The sequence below is a fragment of the Brachycentrus maculatus genome, unplaced genomic scaffold (assembly GCF_059751285.1).
Source record: "Brachycentrus maculatus isolate JH-2025_06_01 unplaced genomic scaffold, ASM5975128v1 h1tg000010l, whole genome shotgun sequence".
NCBI lineage: Eukaryota > Metazoa > Arthropoda > Insecta > Trichoptera > Brachycentridae > Brachycentrus > Brachycentrus maculatus.
The window spans coordinates 1,194,127-1,214,505 of NW_028280764.1; the positions used below are offsets into that span (position 1 = coordinate 1,194,127).

At 30.7% G+C, this 20,379-nt stretch overlaps 1 protein-coding gene across 1 annotated transcript in view; it reads right to left on the reverse strand.

The window, feature by feature from the left end:
• The window catches only part of LOC148313543 (pseudouridylate synthase RPUSD2-like), a 181,125-nt gene that overhangs the window by 159,594 nt on the left and 1,152 nt on the right, over positions 1-20,379 (reverse strand). The window lies entirely within an intron of this gene.

The window sequence follows — 20,379 nt, forward strand, 5'->3', positions numbered from 1 at the left end:
AAGACGAAAACATCAAATATCTACATTATAAAATGGAATCTAGAGTGTGTGCCTTTTAAACGAGAACATTATATCGTTAGTGAAACGTCATAAATTAAAACGTTTAAAGAAACTATTATTATAAACATATTGAAGTAATGTTTCTTTTTGAACTTAGAGTACTAACGACGAAAGCGGTTACAAAGTTGAAAGGGTACAAATGGGTTATTTTAGAGGATAAAACTTTTATATACTATGCTATTATACTGAGGTTTTTTTCATGATGCGAAAAAAATTCCATCAAAAGACTTTTTTGGTATTTCTACAAAGCTTGTTGATCAAAGTTAACAACGCAATGCTGAATTTCGTTTTCTATACCATAGTAATGGCAAGAAAATTTTCAATCTACAAACTTTTGGCGTTGTTTTGAAGAAATTTACTTAAATTTTATATACTTTTAAAGAACTATGAAGGTATTGACAAAACTTGTTTCGTTCTCAACGCCATTTTAAGTCAAATACAGGCTAAAGGTACTGGTAACAAAATATGTTAACAGTATGTACGAGTAAATGATATTAAATATTTTTGTGCATTTTGTTCTCAATTTTCACAACACTACAAAAATAATATGACATAAGATTTTAAAACATTCGGTTTAAATTCGTCTCTTCGGCTCAATTTGAAAGTATGAATTTAGTCATAAATACAAAAATTGGTATTATTATATAAAATTAATGAATAGCGATTACGTCCCTCGTTCGTGAACGCTTATAATAGCGTAGAAACATAAAATTCGTTACATGTGTGGGAATAAGCAGCCCTACAACCCCCGCACGCACAATTTTTATTTTATTTATTTCGACAGTCTGGCGTACCAACATCAGAGATAAAAGTTTTCCTTTCCTTTGGCTAGAAATATCAATTCAGTAGGAAATAAGGAAGGTTTTACGGCTAGATTTAAAAGGTAAACGGTATTTTAATGCGTTAAAACGATTTCAACGCTGATTTATATAATGTACGACTCGAATAGTCACTTATAGTACTACTTAATTACTGGTAGTGCTAACGTATTTTTTTGATAAAGCTAAACGCATTTAAATTATATTTTTATTTGATTTATTTATTAAAATTAAATATTTATTATTATTTTGTTTGTAAGTAAAAATAAGATATGACACTGGCAGAAACGTGATGGTCAAATAATTAAAACAACGTATTTTTTCACAACATGTTGATTTGTACAAAAAATGAGGAAAAAGTTCTTAAATAGATATTTTGGTGAAAAAATTGGTAGAAATATTAGTTGTAAACTCCCAAGGTAGTCAAAGAACTAACGTTCGCACAAAGAAAGTTCACTAACGAAGTACTTAACTCGTTAAGATACTAGTTTAGGAATTCTAATAGTGTAAGATTAGCAACCCTTGATAGCGGTGAAAATTACATCGCTTCGTAAATTATCGTCCCGTAAGAATGAATAATCGATAAAAACTAAGAAAGGAGGAAATACAATTATGTTACGCCCACGTAATATATTCTGAATTGAAATTTCATAAAACTATATAAATAAATTGAAAATTAACTTCATTTCAAAGTAGGTACTTCAAAAAGTAAAGAAGAGATGTTTAAATTGATTACATAGATAGATTTTTAAGAATTGAATAAAACGAAGGAATATATATATATATATATATATATATATATATATATATATATATATATATATATATATATATATATATATATATATATATATATATATATATATATATTTATAAATATATATATATATATATATATATATATATATATATATATATATATATATATATATATATATATATATATATATATTAATGTTGATCATGCGTAGTATCTGAGTCATGTTGAGAATGCACAAGTCTACAATAAACCGTTTGACATAATGATAGTCGGAAAGAGACTCAACTTGAAATGCCGACTTATTTTTAGACTTGACTTTCAGCCGCTGGAACATGCAACTTTCAAAGTTCTCTCAATCAGTCGGAAGCGATTCCTGACTAATTGAATTCCGGAGAATATTCAAGTAGAAATTATTGACTCAATAGAAACAGATAACGAATAATCATACGAAGTCGCTAGTTTAATGTACTGATTTATTTTTTTAAATAAAAACGCAAATACGGTTTTTGTCTGCAAAAATTTACATCGCATACTTTATGTTATCTCTTTTTTTCTTGTCATCACGTTCGACATCGAGATTGATAATTCATGCTGTTGATAACGCTAGTCAAGATTAAGGACTAAAATGTGTGTAATGGATTCAAATTATTAAGATTTTGTAAGAAATCGATTCCATTTGAAAAGTAACGTTTCAATTACTGCATGAAATTGTCACAATTCTTCTTCATCAATCATTCAATTAGTCTTCTTCATCTTTGATGAGATGTCAAAAATAATATGAAAATAACTCCTGTAATTGGAGATAATCCAGATTTTGTGAACAACTATTTGGACACACTCAAAATGTTGTAAATAAATTATCTGGTCAAATTATAAGCTTAATAATAAAAATGAAAATGGTATTTTCTGGCGTTTCTCATGTGTGTGATTATAATCCAAGGGTCGGACCTCACATACTAATATAAGAGTTTTTGCTTAGTAAAAAGCTTCTTTACATCTCACCAATAGATGTCTCTAAAGAAGTTCTAGTGATTCAAGAACAAGGTTTCTAAATTGGTTAATATATTTTATATAAAGAACATCCAAGAATTTGAGTAGTGTGGTTGTCAATAATGGGTAGAATTGGTGAATGTTACACGTGTGTAAAGTGATCACTTAAACCAGCCTATGACGGTCGTCAGCCCCGTAAATGCCCAGACTTCCATATTCTTCTTCATCTTTGATGAAATGTCAAGAACAATACCATTGCATAAATTCGGTAAAAAAAAAAGAAAAATTGTTGTTGGTATTTTTAACTTTCTGAACACGGATAGACGATTACTTTGAGAAAGGAAGTTTTTGAAAATAAAATGTGATAAGGTGAGTTAAGCTTATCTACACTTCGTACGTAAAATGTTAACATCCTTATGTAATCGATACCCTGGGGATAATGATAGTTATACCGCTTTACGCAACCTTCAAGATGATACATGTGATTTAATCACATTGGCAAAGTTTTGGCCATGTCATTTTCTTTCAAACTTCTTTGACATAAGCTCGTAGCATTTTTTTGGTTCGTGTTCACTTCTGGCTACTGGTTGGAACTAGTTGGATCTTGTAAGGGTGAAACTTTAGGTATAACTTCAAAATTCAATGAACGATGGAACTATAAAAGATTAACGACGCCACATGCTTTTTGAATTGAATATTGAACTCAGTATCATCCGATATTTTTTTCGAGCAATCTGACAGTCCTGTTTCATCGGTGTTTTTTTATTTACTGATGTTGAACCAGTAGCTTAAATCTTACTAGTCGAATCTTTTGTACGACGAATTTACTACTCAACTTGTATCTGGGAACAGGTGTCTGAAAAACCGATCCTTAGGTAAAGCTTTACTGCGAACGCACGAACATACCTGACGACTAAGGTATCGGCATTATTCAGCTAACGAATACTGTGAATGTCCCCACCGTAGTTCGACTCTGCACGAATCGATTTCATTTAAGTTACACAAATTTGGTGGACGATGAAAGGTTTTTGTTATATTTCCGCTAAACTCAATGATAACATGTACATATATAAGATTTAAAAAAAAACATGAAATATAAATTAAACCACTCTAAATTAGCTACTGAAGTATTAAAAGTATAAATTTATAACCAAGCGATGCGGCAAATAAAGTATGGGTACTATTAAAATAAAAATAAAACTTCAAAGCGATTTTTTTAGAGTGCATACATACTATAAATATAATATGTACTTCGAGTGTTGGAAAATCACAAAATCCCCTAGTCGAGAAGCTTTATTCTTGAAGTTCAACCATTTTGGAGACGTTCAAAATTAACAATTAAGATTAAATGATTTTTTGCTATTGATGTTTGTAGAGAGGCAATATTATTAAATTAGCTGACTCAAAAAAAAATGTAATTACGCTTATTATTTTTGATTTACGTGAATTTTTAAAATTAACAAGGTCTGGCGATTAAACGTATACGTAGTTCATATTAGATAAAATCTCTCGGAAAATGTATAATGAATTTAATAGAAAATGTTGGGTTCATTTGATATAATACCAAATACACGATATGACGAGTAAATTATTATTCATAGAAAATACAGGTTCGTTCATCTGGTTTCCATTTGCTCAAGGATACAGTCGCAATTACCCAGTCGCAGTAAATAAATTCCTCTGAAAGTATTTAAGGAAAGCCTACCAATTTCTGAGTAAATAACATCAGATTTAATGAAACGTAAATGTTTTATAGGAAAGGTTAAGGAACAGGTTTATGAAGTAGATAAAAAAAAACATAAGAAATAAAACAACATACTCGGATTATATTTATCAACAAGTATTGTTCAATATGGTATTCCGTTTACATTACAATAACTTATAAAATGAAATGAATTGTGTGGATTATTGAATCCGTTTATCATTACATTTATATCGTATATACATTGTATAATTATGGAATAGAATATCAATATGTTTTTAAAAATGAACAGGTTAATAATTAGCCTTTTAAATTTTAAAAAATAGCTAAGGATATTTTAATATTTATCTAAAACGTTGTGTAAAATTATAAAAAATGAAATTCTATTTGTAGTTCTTGAAAAAAAAAATAAAGACCGAATTGAAAAAAGTTAAGTACCATACATATCACCATCCTAAACTCAATAAATATACTGGTTTCCATAAAATGATTTTCATTATTTTTTCTTTGGTTTCCTTATAAACATATATAAAATCAATATTTTCGAACATAAATTATAACATTTTGCTTGATTTCATGTAAGCGTAATTTATAATAATACAAAATTGCCCTTAAAAATATAACTACGTTTGATGAATTAAGGTACAATGTAAAAATAAAAAAATTATTATCGCGAATACATTTCGAGAAAAATTTTTCGATGTGAATTTTTAATACGGTATCAAAATTCGTTCGAAACAATATTTCATCATATGATTATCTAAATGTTGATGTATTCCAATGCACATGTCATAAAACAGTACTAAAACGCGATTTCACTTAACACGCGTTAAAAGCCGATACAGAAATTGAGCCAAAGGGAATATTGATAGTAATAAATATGAATACAGAACATACAGCGGTGTTTAACCTCAACAGCATGAACTTACGAAAATCTGCATAAGTACACGTTTTCAGAACCTATTTTTACTCTTTCCGTTGTATCATAATGTTTTGTTTTCTATTGGTTAATTTAAAGAAGATATTTTAATTATAATAATAAATTTATAATTTAAATTTAGATATTATAAATTTAAAATTTATAATATCCTAGCATAAAAAATCAATTGAATCCCTTTTAAATATTTTCGCATAAAAATACAATTTTGTACGTTGCGCTGCATCAATTACGCAACGCGTATGATTATATTATGCTACTTGGAGGTAAACATAAGATCATATTATACAATACTTGTAGGTTAAAAACATACAAAAGACGGTTATATGCCGACTGAAAAAATGTTACGTAAAAGGGTGCTAAATTTGTATTAAACTTTGGTATTTAAGCTGAAAACACATCAACTTTTATGATTAATGGTACTTCTGCGTTCGATTAAGTACCAAATCATGTCAAATTACAGAGGGTGATCAGATTGAAATGATAGCTAAAAGCTATAATTTTTCATAAAAAAGGCAAATGAGTTTTGAACAGTTTGTAATCTGTTTTCAATATAAGAATTTACCATTTGATAATATAAATACGAAGGATGAATAATTTGCAATACATGTGCGTATTTCCAATTAAACTTCCATTCGGCGAAGCAATTTCGCATTTTCTTTATAGTTTCCCTTGATCCAGATTCAATGCGTGTAATATAAATATACAAACTATGTTACAGTCATTGACTTTGATTAAACATGACGATAAATATGTAATTCTGAAAAAATAGTAATAAGTTTATTGAAATATACAATATATTGTACTTATTGTACAAAGTCATTTAAGAACTTTATATGAAAAAAAAATCAAGAATAACACATTTGTTTGCGAAAATGTAATTTATTTGCCTTAGGGCATTTCTATTCGATACACTGACACATTTTCATGTAAATAATATATATCGTTTAATCAGGTTTAGGCACGGCACGGGATTGCGCAAATTCTGTCATTTTATTCAATTAAAAGGAAACGAACCTTCCATTTGACGTCACGCGATATGAACGCAATAAAATAAAAGTTACACATTCATAGGGCATTCTAGAAATATAAATATATCCATGTTAGTTCAAGTCAAGAGTATGGACAGTACTAAGATGGAAGGCAAAAATGGAAATGAAAACAGAAATCACTGCTTTAAAATTAATTGAATTTCTTCTTTAAAAAAATTTAAAAATACCGTTTCAAGGAAAAGAAATACACATTATTTTATGTTTTTTTTTTAAAATTAGCATTAATGATATCGTCTGGCATACCTTGGATAAAATAGCATTTCTAAGACTGTCTTGAGTTTAAATTTAAATTGTTTACTTTGATATTAATATTCACTACGATACTCTATCATTTCCGCAGCATACGTGACTTGACTAAAGGAAAGTTCAGGATTAATAACGGATAATTAACTTAATGAATAATAACTTGCAATCGTTAAACATTTTACATTGTTTTCTTCTAAACGAATGAATTACCTAATGTATATAAAGTAATGTAAGTCACATTTATATAAGAAAATATGATTGTTTATTTTTAGTCATCGATAATCATAAAACTGTCTTATTCTGTTATATTATACATTTGAATCTCCAATAAAGTATTTTAATAAATAAAGTATATTTATGTCAAATGGCGAGATAACTGACAAATTATAGTATCATCGTGATGGGGTCCATTACTTGTCTCACTTACTGGTTTACTTACGATTTGTGATCCCTGTACTGTACTGTACTGTACTGTTACTATACTGTTACTGCAGAGTTCGCGGTCTCTGTTTCAAGTACTTCGTTCAAGGAGCGGTATTGACAAATTTCTAATCATGCCATTCTGTCATTAATACGATAATATTGTTGATAATGTTGTTTAGTGAAAAGTAAATTTTGAATTTAAAAATGACGAATAAAATTCTCAATTTCATTATCATAAATAAAAAAAACAAACAGAAAAAGTAAAATACTTCCTCAATACGGCAATAAGCTCTATATTTTTGCTAGTTAGGAGAAATATCGAATGATATAAAATACTTTGTTGCGTATATCAGTTTAAAACAAATGGTTTCGTGGCAGACAAGGTGCAAAACTTTGAAGACAAAAACTTGCAAAATTATAAATGTATTATGCGACGACACTTGTGTACCTCACCCTGAATAAGTGTAAATCGTAACATATTCAGTTGATAAATATTTAAGAGCGTTCGGTTCGATATACATACAAGTTTATGAGACAGGATATTCAATTTATGTCAATATATCCATTCTGTTAGCGTTGGTTCATCGCCACACGTCCTGATGATTGTTGGACAGAATCACTTGAGGCAGTCTATATCTGTTTGGAGAATGGCGACTGAAGTCTGTTTCAATTGAAACACATGGCCACTCTAGACGTTAGGAGAGAGAAATAACAGGGCACCAATCAACGTAAAGGATGCTCTGGCTTAAAATGATTAAATTATATGCACTTATTACTACAGTGAGTGGATGGAACCTATTTAAGTTAGTTAGAGTATATTGTACCTATTTAAAAAATAAATAAAAAGGAACTAAGAATCTTGAAAAGCGTAAACTGCTATAATCCAGCAAGAATAAAAAATAATAGGAATAAAAAATAGGAAAAAAAAGAAAAAAAAAAGAGTATAAAAAAGCCAGTCTTGTTTCATTGTTATTTGATGGAATGAACGTACTTAATTACGTTTTTCATAATCCCATCTTGCAAACAATGGTAGAACTTTTTGTAATATGATCTGTAATTAGTTTAAGGGAATCGATAAAAAAACTCCATTTTTAACTAAAGAAACCATTATATACTAATAAAATATTATATTTATGTACTAATTTTGTATTTTAAAATTTTCGATGATAAATTCTTGTTGCCTTATTTATACCAAATAAATAAAATCTGTTGAGGAAAGACTATGTGAAAAAAAGAATAAACCTACACAAAACAAAAGAAGAGCCACCAAATGCCAGAGAAAAGGTTTAAAAAAAATATGGTTAGTTTAAACATTATCGATAAAATAAAATAAAAGTTGTGTTAAGATGGTTTGGGCATGTGAATCGAATGAGTGAAAAAAGACTAGTAAACAAGTTTATGAGGCGAATGCGTTGGTAATAGAAACAAAGAAAGACCGAGGAAAACATGGCCAAGTATCAAGTATTGATCGAGTATATCAAATCAGATCAACCTAATACAATAATGCCAAACGTGAGTATAGTAAAGCTAATATAAGCACTATGTACACATCAATATTTGTTATACACCACATCATAATATCTCGACACGAGTGAATAACACAATTACGTCGGTATAATAATATGTTAGAAGTATGTTCCTTGATAAAAATATTTAGAGAAATAATATACTATTGGAATGGGTTCAATTATTGCACAACTAGTAAACGATACTGACCTTTCACTAAAAACGAAAACTCTAATTATGTACTGCATAATATTAAAGTAAAACGTGTACTTCGATCTCACGACTATAAGATAATAATTTATCAATAAAAAAGGTACATGAAGAATGTTTGAAAATATATCAGTTAATTACTATCAAGGCATGTGTTGTGCAACAACTCATGCCTAGATGCCCAACAACCCCTGACGTTGAGTAACCAGCTCATCGGTCGAGAGTTTCAAGTACTTGGCAGTGTACATGACTGAAAATGGCAGCCTTCAAAAGGAACCGGGAGTGCGATTGGGACTCGCAGGGTCCGCATTTAACAGTATGAAGGCTGTATATCGGATTTATACATATATATACTGGGTGAAGACCAAATGCCGCCTATACAATGCCTGCATTGCTCCTGTTCTCTTATACGGCTGTGAAACATGGCACCTTACAAGGGCCCAGAGCAGCCGTGTACTAAGCTTTGAGAATAGGTGTCTGCGGAGAATTTTAGGCGTGCGGTGGTTTGACTTTGTAAGGAATGAAGAGATAAGGCGTAGGACGCATCAAATCTCGGTCACAACTGTCGTGAAGAAAAGGCGATTCAGTTGGCTTGGACATGTACTCCGCATGCCTCCTGAGACCCTTAATCAAGCTTGCCTCTTTTACAAGGCATCAGGTTCGTGCCGCCGAGGATGACCGCTGCTGACAATTCGTCGGCAGTTCTCGGCTTCGAACTTCGGGACGCGGATATGACAAGAGAGCTGGCAGCCGACAGAAAAGCCTGGAGACAGTTTGTGGACTCCATATGCTCCACCTAGGGAGCGGATATGGTTTAATAATAATAATATTGATCAAATTATTTTTTGTGGTTTCGGATTCATGTAAAAGTAAAATTACTTTCAATAATATACAGCATTAGTTTTGAAGTAAATGTAAAGAGTAACTCCGTAACATTGAATTGATTGAATTCGCCAAAACAAAATTTGATTACTTTTGATTAAATCAAGACGATATTGTGTTGTAAGATAAAATCAGCATAATACTCGCCATACGATAGCTGGTGAGTAATTTTTTTTCATTAATAAACTTAAATAATATGGAGGTACCCGAAGATTTTTCTCGTTTTAAGTAAATCTTATATCGAACTTTTGACTCTTATTAAACGAGTTTACAAGAACTTTGGTAACATAAAAGTATAAAAGTTGTTTAATGAAGCCAGGATAAGAGGTGAGTTGAGAAGAATCATGAATCCTTAAAGGAGATAAAACTTATTCTACGCCAGGAAAGTTCTATGGAATTTTTCCTAAAAAACGAGAAAAAATAAATACAAAACTGTGTTATCTCAATTAGGTTTAAGTTTGGAGTGAGCAATTTATTAGGTTATTTTTTATAAACTCGAGTAGAAATACAAATATACTTTATTATACATACACAAAGAATAGGATTTGATTTTAAAAAATAAACATTTTGTTGAAATTTGGAACTGATTAATATTTTGTTTCGTAAACTTATTCAATTAAATATTTATGCGGGTAGTAAAAATTGTCTTGTGGAAGTTATTAAAGCAACTATGAATCACCTTAGCTGACTACGCAAAATAACACTGCAGTCAGTCAGTTTGGGTGAAATATTGGTCATAGTTCCCAGAATCGGATAATAGAGCGCTGAAAAGTCGGCTTCAGGCGCTCCAATAGCGCCGCATCGCGTGCACCGCTAACGGTCTCTAACAATACAAACCGAGTCTTACGGGGAATGAGAAATTGTAGAAAAACCGAAAAGATTTATTACGAAGCCCTACAGAACTTCTAATGTAAACAGCCAGCTTTTGACATTCAACCATAAAGCTTTCGATAAAGTTTGAAGTTTGAAATATGGATTACACGAAATAATATACGAAAAACTGCAAAACTATGAAAGCACCCGAAAAGGGTTCGTACAAGCTCGCATAAAAGCACGTGTATCTAAGTTACAAGGGAATTTTTTGGTTCGGAGGTTCTATTTTATGAGCATTATCGCTCTTCAGATCAGGTGTAATTTCGGTAGTTAGGGGTAGCTATGGCAATTATTCTGCGATGGTTCAATATATCCACTGCGAGGGGGTAGCACGGAGTAGTAGCCGCACCTCGAGGTGTCAGCACTAGCTTTTTTATTCTCAACACCCGATTCATATTACCGCATAGTTTTGATATGGGTTCTCAGTTCATAGACGGCTCGGCCCGTTACCACCGCCCGGTAAACGGGAAGTCAGAATAAGGTAGCCGGGTCTACAGGGCTTTAGGGCAGATACTGTTTACCCTTGTATACCCATGGGGCAAAGTAAGAGTGTTACGGGATTGATTCAACAAACACCTAGATATTGTACGGCAATATGTACGATAATTTCCAGGATGTTGGATCACGATTCACTAGATAATATGCTTACTATCCAATATATGTATATATATATTTTTAAACGTGAAATTTGATGATATTCACAGTAAAGAAAGGAGAATGGTAGAAATGATTAATTAAAAATAAAATTCAACAAAAAACCGTTTCTAAGAAAAACTCGATTTTCCCATTTAGGTGCGGAGACGTCTGGAATGAAGAAGTAGTTGGGTGTATTATGGGCTTAATGTTTCACTTTGCCAATGAATTATTTATCGTGCTCATTTTATCAGGCTCAGATTAAATACGGAATGCGTATCGGAGGGATAAATATTGGATAAATTAATTTCAGGGTAAGTAATGCTTCGCGCAACTAATGAGCGTATTCTTTGTTGAGGCCATTATTTAGTGTAAAGATTATCAAGGAGTCAATTTAATCAGAGACGCACGCACCGGCGAAAAAGTCTCTCCGAGGTAAGGTTTAGCCACAAGATAAAGTGCTCTCATATCTCTTCATATTTCATCCTTAATTTATACAATCTCTTCCCACATCGAACGCGCGAGACCATTTAATGAGGATAAAAACAGCTTTGCCGCAACAAGACGAGTAATCCATTTTATTTTGCATCTGGCTGACGTTAACACCTAATCTTTGAGGGTCGAGATAACCGATCCTTTTGTTTGCGAGCTTTCCTAGACTAAAGCTGTATACAAACAATATGAATAATAAGAAAAATTAAAATGCGGCGTCGAATGTTAACTTGTTTATGTACAATATGCAGACGGTTAAGCATATGGAAACATATATACATATGTGTATATATATATATATATATATATATATATATATATATATATATATATATATATATATATATATATATACATATTTATATATATATATATATATATATATATATATAAATAAATATATATATATTTAAATATATATACATATACAAATATAAAATTATCGTCGATCAAAATAATATAGTGTTATTGTCAAATTAAACACCTGAACGACATTTTTTTAAACAAGAGTTTTTTTTTCAATCATAATTATAAAAAAAAGAACTTGAACACATTAAGTAAAGATGTATTTTTTTCATGCGAAGTATTATGGAAACACGAGGACACATCGTCATTAGATTATAAGAAAGGACCATTTTAAACGAAGGTACATTTCATTCTCTACCTTAATAAACGTCATAAGGTTTCATAAGATTCCATAGGAGATTGCATTAATTAAATATTTAATAACAGCGTCGTATTAAAGAGGAAGATTAAGGCTCCTGCCCAGCGGTGTATTACGACCAAGAAGTTTGAAAAGCTGTTTTCAGCCAAGTAATATCTATACTCCGTCTCGCTACGCAATAACTTGCGCTTGCCACCACGATGGCAGTAATGTTTAACCTTCAAATGAACAACGTGTAAATAACATCGGGCGTTTCGAGAGGGGTTTTTCTCGGGCCCCAAAGTGCGAGGGAAAGAACCTTTTATACTATTCAAAATAGATACAATTTTTAAAATTAATACTGAGGTATTACACATAGAATGTTTTCAGCAATCAACCACTACTTCACTTGAAACAAAAAACATTAACTGGTCGTTCATAACGATCTAATCTCTGAAAAAAAACCAAAGGAATGAGACAACTACTAGAGACAACTTTTTCAATCTTGTAACGAGCACTTTACGTTGTTTTTCTTATACCGTTCTCCAATTAAACTTAAAGCTATTTGATAATTGGAGGCAGGATAGTAATGAAATGGAAATTTACTAGTATACCCAGAATTTAAAATTTTGAATTGGATTTATTAAAAAAAACATTTAAACAAAACGTTTCATTTCGAAAATTCACTTTTGTTCGTTTTTACCTTAATATACTCGTATTTATTATAAATTTAATATGAACATGAGATAAAAAAAAGAAAAATAAGAAGGAGGTATATCAGAGCGAAAACCCCATTCCGTCCCAAGAGGGTTAATAAAATGAGATAATTTAATGCGCAGGCATCAGCGAAACCGTCAAAACAACGGCGCGCTTAAATATTGAGCAAAATTTTCTTTTTACCGAAGAGATTCTTTGGTCTCGAAGCCGCGCACCTAAAGGGACCGATCCAACGTTCGTACACAGGACTGTTTTTTTTCTAGTCCGGTGTAGAGGCAAGAATCACCCGGTGGAGGTTGACTTCTGACGGACGCGCGTCACAGGCGTGGCTCGTCTCACGTTACTCGTTACTCAGATTCTCGAACAGTTGGAAGGTTCCAGCAGAACTGGTTCAGTAGTGCGCGGCTTTTTTGTCTCCAGTCTAATTCCACTGTCAATCTAACGAAGGGTGAGACGGGGTGACATTGCAAAATGCGAACAAAGAGTTATGGTAATGAAATGACCTTCGGATACTGGCAGCATCACACAAATAAGGCTCAACAAGGCTCTGGTTTCTTTGGCAAATATCACAAGCACAGTTACAACGTCTGATACAACTCATGTAGTTCAAAGTCTGGTTTAAGTGATCACTTTACACACGTGTAACATTCACCAATTTTACCCATTATTGACAACCACACTACTCAAATTCTTGGAAGTTCTATATATATGAACCAATTTTAAAACATTATTATTGAATCACTAGAACTTCACTAGAGACATCAAATCTCAATTTTAGATTAAAATTTGCCCAGTTAATTTATTTACAACAAAAACATTTTTAGTGTGTCCAAATACTTGTTCACAAATCTGGATTATCTCCAATTATAGGAGTGATTTTTTCATATTATTTGTTCAATAAAAAGCTTCATTTTATCTCACCAATAGATGTCTCTAGTGAAGTTCTAGTGATTCAAGAACAATGTTTCAAAATTGGTTAATATATATTATATGGAACTTCCAAGAATTTGAGTAGTGTAGTTCAAAGTCATTGGATGATAAAAATTAGATGGGGTGACAAAATAAAAATAAAAAATAAAACATGATAAAAAAACTTCTATCTTGTGATTGTTAATTAAACACTGATACAATCAGTAAATATAAAAAACAGATATAAAAGTACATACGCGAAAGTTATTTTTATCTACTTTGAGTTAAAAAACCATGTAACGATAAATACATTCCTCCGTATTTTAAACGTTAAATACATCGCTCACTTGACAAATTGTGGTAATTGATATTTTTAACGAATTTCAGCTAAAAACTTTTAATATTTAGTTTTTGTCAGCATACACGTGATCACCGAATATCGAAATCGTATATTTAACCGTTTCAAATATATCGAATAGAAAAAACATCTTCATTTAATTTTTATTTTTTAAAGGGATAATTTAAAAGTAAAAATATTATCGTTTTCGTTATGTCGATAGAAACAATTTTTTAAATGACCTGAGCTTTGAAGTTTCCATTTAAGATAAAATTAATGGTAATTTGGGCGAACACAAAAAACAATCTATAGTTTTTTACTAGCTGAAATGCATGATTTTTATTATGAATCAAGAAAAACAATCGTACTGTATGTACATGTATTCTATACCACACATTATAAAGTATGAAATGTAATAAGACGAATATACGGCTTTTTAAGTACGTTTTCATAAAGTAAATAAAATGTATGAAGCTCCGCGAATAAATTATTTAACTGACGTGCTCTAGCAATTTACGACACCTCTGGGGTAACATAGAAACGATTGAAAATGTTATGTTTTATCACAAAGAGTTTATAGGCGTTCTTGCTTTAGTAAAAATGCCATAAAGTACAGTATGATGAACGTATAAAAGGTGTACTTGAAAATTCAACTAAATTCGATGATCAAAAGAAAAAAATATTCAGACCAAGCAATCAAATCCGTGACATATATTTGTTCTTTCACATGGTTATCTGCATTTAATCAAATATATTCTACCCGTAAATCAATTATTTTTGAGCATTTAACTGATTACCCTACATTCGAGTAATCACGATCGAATAAACATCGCGCCAATGCGATGCATTGTCCTATGCACCACTGGGATGCAGATAGGGGAATCTCGAATCTCATTTTATACGAGTACATACGTCATTCAAACGTGAAGATTTCATGCTAAAATATCTATGAAAATACTACTTTGCGATGCCTTTAAAATAAAACTTTTGTTTCACGAAAGTGAAAGCTTACGAAATAGAATCCCATATTGACTTTTGAGTAACGAAACTATTTGAGCTTTGTGTCGGTTGGATACTTTTTCTTATCAAAACTTCCGAACGATGCGGGCAGACAAAACAAAAAAAAATGAAGTTGGCTCACGTAAACATAAGAAACATCGTCAGAGACCGCTCTCTTTGCCATATCACTGTTCTCTTTTGATTCTCTGGAAGAAGTTAATTTCTCCTTTACGAATGATCTCGGGGGGGAATCTCATTGGTATGAATTCCGCACTCGGTATGACCTTCCTTGACGAAGCCTGAGACTTTTTTCCAGATTAAAAACGAGGTATTTTTATCCCTAGACTTACAAAGCAACAACCAAATTGGGTATCAAACTATTTACAGCGAAATCTGACCAAGAATTCATGTTAATTGTGCGTTGAATTGACGTAAAGTATTCAATAATAACATTTACTTATGTTAATGATTTTTTTGTGCTTTAAACAAGACGTTAGGCCATTTGTTTATAAAATATTTCTGCAATATATAATAGTAAAATTTAAAATGAATTAAATTTTAAATAATTAATTTGAACGCATATATAAAGTAAAACAAGGAACAACATATATTCGTACAACCATGATCAATGTTAAGTATAAGCTTGTATTGAAATTGATAAATCTTAACCATTTTTTTTATTTACAAAGCGTGATTTAAAGATTGATCCTCAATCCAAAATTAACAAAAAAATCAAATTGATTGCCTACTCTAAGTGTGGCTTCAGAAATGTTTTTTTCTTCTCATATCAGGTTTTCTTCCCTTCAGGTAAAACCCTAGGATTTATCTGAAGTGCACAATCAATCCTTTGACATTCATCCGATGAATGATCAAGGTAACACTGCATCATTAGGATGCAGTATCCAGTGAGTATAAAATAATGTACATTAAAATTAAGGATATTGAGTTACTGCAGTTGATCCTAAGAATAAAAGTAAATATAAATAAATCTAACGAGTTTTTTAAATCTAGATAATTATTTGATTATTTATGAAATTGCTTGGCCTTGTGAAGTTAATTTTCCGATGAAAAAAAATCCAGTACATGTAATACATACAGTGTTCACCATATTTTTAGTTACGAAATAAAGTTAAAATTCTTAACAAAGGTAGGATTTTTTTATAAAAAAAGTTTTAAAGGCAATATGATGTAAGAGAAAGTTTTGAAAAAATCAACCAAAGACGGTCACAACTTTTCAAGTTTTAAAAGCTTATCCCACGGTTGAAAGCTTCGCAAACAGGTGTTGATTCCCACAATATATCAATAATGTATTCTGCGACATGATATCAAAACTAAAGAAATAACATGCGATACTGCAGAAACTGTTTTCGATACAAATTTTAACATTATTATTTTCTGTTCCGTATTATTTATTATAATGCTAAGCAGGTGTTTGTTTTCAGGAACTATGATCATTAAATTTTAAAACGAGATACGCTTGCAAAAACAATACGTAGAAACAATATGAAAACATAATATGAACAATTACGTTTAATTAAAACACTTTGTCTAATATAAAAAGACGCCAAGATAAGTTTAATTAAGATATAGAGAAATACATAAAGACCCTCTAAAACCTATTGAGAAGGACCGCAAAAGAGTTTGTCGATACTTGTTGACATTTTATTAAAAGAAGAGTAAAAATACTTTTCAAATATGTAAATGTGTAGTCAAAAGTATATTGATTGAAGAGAAGACGTATGAAAAAAATAGTGAATAAATTAAATAAAATTAAAAACAAATAGTATTTTTCATAATTAAAAATTATTACTGCAGGAAAAAAATCATTTATTTTGTCTCATCATCTTATTTCTTATTTATTTATTTATTCTTTATTTTAAGTAACGAAATAACTAAACATTGCAACAGAGAGCATAGAATACCACACCACTTTGTCGTGCAAACATTTTTCTATAAAAACTAATAGGTTTATTGAAAAAGTTTATGATTGGAAATAATACATTATTAAAATATAATAACATTTGATAACTATCTTAATCTTTATATAAAAAACTAATAGATCAATTCAGATTTAATCATATTCGAATCTTCATATTTAAGTATGTACCTATATATTTGAGAAGTAATAGTAACTTTAAGAAAAATGTGCGCAAGAGCCTACAGAAAAACGCGAAAAAAGAGACTCCCGATACGATTCGAACGGAATCTGCAACAAAAACAAATGGTTAGTTTGTACGGATCCTACCGGTCGTCATCAAGAAGAAATATTTCCCGGATCGGCAAACGATCAAAGGGCGCCTCGGGATGACGCAGTGCGAAGGTACGAGTGGATGGATCGCGGAATAAACGATCTAAAGTAAACATCGAGCGGCCGCATTGTGCCAATCTAAGCAGCCAATAAATGGATAATCTAGTTTCCTTCAATCGACGCACCATATGTGATATGTGCTTTATACCCCGGGAAAATAAAAGACAAGTCACCGAGACATTTCGGTGATTATTTACACGTACAGGGTAAGTAAACGATATTGAACGGAAAGTCAACCTCAAATGGAAATTTGTGGAGTCTAATTAACATCAGATGATTTATTGTAACAGCAGAGAGTTGATAGAATTACATTTAATTTTTTTTAAGAAATATATCCAAAATTAAACAAGGTTATTGGATTGAAATCTACTTTTATTTAAATATATACAATGATGTTTGTATATTGTGACGCGTTTTGTCTTATTAAGACATTATTAAATTTTATGAAATGAGTTTGAACAAAGACATTATGAAATGAGTTTGATAATGTCTTTATAAGACGAAACGCGTCACAATATACATACATCATTGTATTTATTTAAATAAAATAAGAATTCAATCCAATAACCTTGATTAATTTTGGATATATTACCCAAAAAAAAATCACTTGATTCTTTATCATTCAGAGAAAAATATGACAAACATACGAATCAAATCCAATGTTTGTTTTTAAAAAAAATATTAGGAGCATAATATCTTCGTATCAAATGCTTTGTAAAACGTGACGTCACGTGTTAGCCGTTACAATATGTTTAAAAGTGGATTAAAAAAATTAACATATTTAATCCTTTATCATTGGTATGTTGAGTGTTTTATGTAAAGAAAATGTTTCATAAGATCCATCGTTTCATAAAATACATTCACACAGACGAATAAAACTCCTACGTACCTATTAAATTGTAGTTAAAACGTCGACACCTGGCGAGAGCAACACATTTAACAAACTAACTCAAACATAGACTGTGGAGTTCGTCTTTAAGAGAACCAACCATCAGGAAAATACTTTGAAATTCAAAATCCGTTTAAGTTAAATTACACATCTCTGCAGACTGCAGAGATGTAAACAAAGCAGTCGCGACCGTCGGCATCGGGTGGAACTACCTCAAACATGGCCAAGACTGAATAACTGCTCCCGAAAGTTTATCAATTCCGTGAAACGTGTATAATATGTTACCACAAGCGTAAAATATTGTATCATCTTAGAAGCGAGAAAATGTAATGAAACGCTGTGGAACAATGGGGGAAGTGTCGTATAAGACCAAATATCGGGGATAAAAGACTCTATAAATCACGCGATAAACCGGCTCTTGATCCATATTACATACATCCCGAGTTCGCAGTCTTGTAATAAATCAATAATGCGAAATATCTTTAATTCAATCAAAATATGTTTCAGTTTATAACACCCCGGGTTCAAGGGCTATCTCCTGGGAGACTCTGCCGTATTAAGCATTATACATAAAAAAATGCATGATATTATATTTTTTAAGTCGCTAAAATTTTGTCTGCGTACTCGCATAAGAATAATTTAAATCAGAATATTTCTACCCCATAAGAATATGTTTGAGATAATAAAATAAAGCAAAATTTATAAAACAAAGTGTAAGAAAATAAAGAAAAGGATCAAGATAAGAATAGTAGCTAAAAGTAAACATAATAATTAAATCCAAACGGAATCCTCAATAATGATAGTAGTTTTTATTTTGGTGATATCTGTTTTGTCTTCTGATGCAAGGTGAAAAACATAAAGCATCAAATAAATAAATTACAAAAAGGTCACCGGAAGTTATTTATATTTGTTTAATGAGGATAACAGTTAAAATATAACACTGATTTACAAATAAGGTCAACAAAATGTGATCGGAACGAAATAACTTGAGCGATATGTACCTACTATATAAAGTGCTTTAAACAAGATAATGGATTTTTTTAGTAGCGTAATAGTAAGGTTTATGCTTTTTATTATCGCCATTTATAACTCAAGCCTCCAAATATTCAGCGCTGAAACAATTTTAAGAATTTAATATAATGAATTAATTTGAATAATTAATTTTCTGAGTTTGTGGAAACGCAAGCTTTTAAAAACATGCTACAATTACTCTTTACGAAAAATATTAATACCGAGGACAAAAAATGTTAATTTTTAAGCAAATGAAAAATGTTGTGTTAAAAGAAGAGCGAAACTGGAATAAATTTTCACTTTGAAATCCATCCATCATACTTTAAATTAATATTAACATTTAAATAACGCTGAAAATGCAATTTACTCTGAAAGAGTAATCAAATTTAATGGCCGATTCAAGCGTGAAAATCTGAGTCTATACTCTTTTTCTTTAATTTTATCTTGAAAATGATCAAATTATTATGAGTCAATCCACAAAAAGCTCGTTCAAAAACAATTTTCAACGTCTGAATTGAGTTCTTAAAAAGTCAAAAAAAGCTTAGGGGGAGAGAAAAGATAATAAAGTAAAGGAATCTTGAATCGCTAAAAGATCCATGATTGACAGTCGACAATAGATTGAAATAAATAATTTTGATCGTTAAAATAAAATAACTACAATAATGAAATGGTGTACTTGAATTCAGGTTATCAACTGCGTTATTAACAAGTAAAAAAGATTAGAGAAAATGGCGGTACATCGTATTTGATGAATGTTATGACCCTAATGAGTTAACAGGATATTTATTTACTCGTTTATTAAACTTTTTCTATGGAAATTCGTATATTAGCGGGCTTATTGCTATAAAGCAATATCTTTCAGTTGACCAAAATACAATACAATAAACTACGTTAAGAATATTATCGAGAGTTGAAAATAGGATTTTATGTCAATTATATTTATTTGCAAAAATATAAATTAAAACTTCGTGGTTTACTTCCA